This window comes from Crocuta crocuta, unplaced genomic scaffold (genome assembly GCF_008692635.1).
Source record: "Crocuta crocuta isolate KB4526 unplaced genomic scaffold, BGI_CrCroc_1.0 scaffold488, whole genome shotgun sequence".
Taxonomy (NCBI): domain Eukaryota; kingdom Metazoa; phylum Chordata; class Mammalia; order Carnivora; family Hyaenidae; genus Crocuta; species Crocuta crocuta.
In genome coordinates this window covers 1,212,702-1,213,027 of record NW_027530995.1, presented here as the reverse complement: position 1 = coordinate 1,213,027, position 326 = coordinate 1,212,702, and positions in this window count along the sequence as shown.

Below are 326 nucleotides of genomic sequence, written 5' to 3'. Positions count from 1 at the left end.
TTACTGTCAATTCAGCGGCTTAAAACAACATACATTTATTTTCTCACAGTTCTGGAAGCCTTAAATTCAAAATCAAGGCATCAAGAGGGCTATATTCCTTCCAAAGGCTCTAGGAGAGAATCCTTCTTTGCCTCTTGGATTTCGTGGTGTTTCCTGTTGTTTCTTGGTGTTCCTGGTCTTGTGGAAGCATAGGTGCAATCTATACCTCCATCTTCACATGGCCAACTTCCCTGCATGTATCCATCACCCTCTCCTTGCACTTTTAAAGATGCCAAGCATCAGATTTTGGCCCACCCTAAATCCAGGTTGACCTCATCTCATATTCT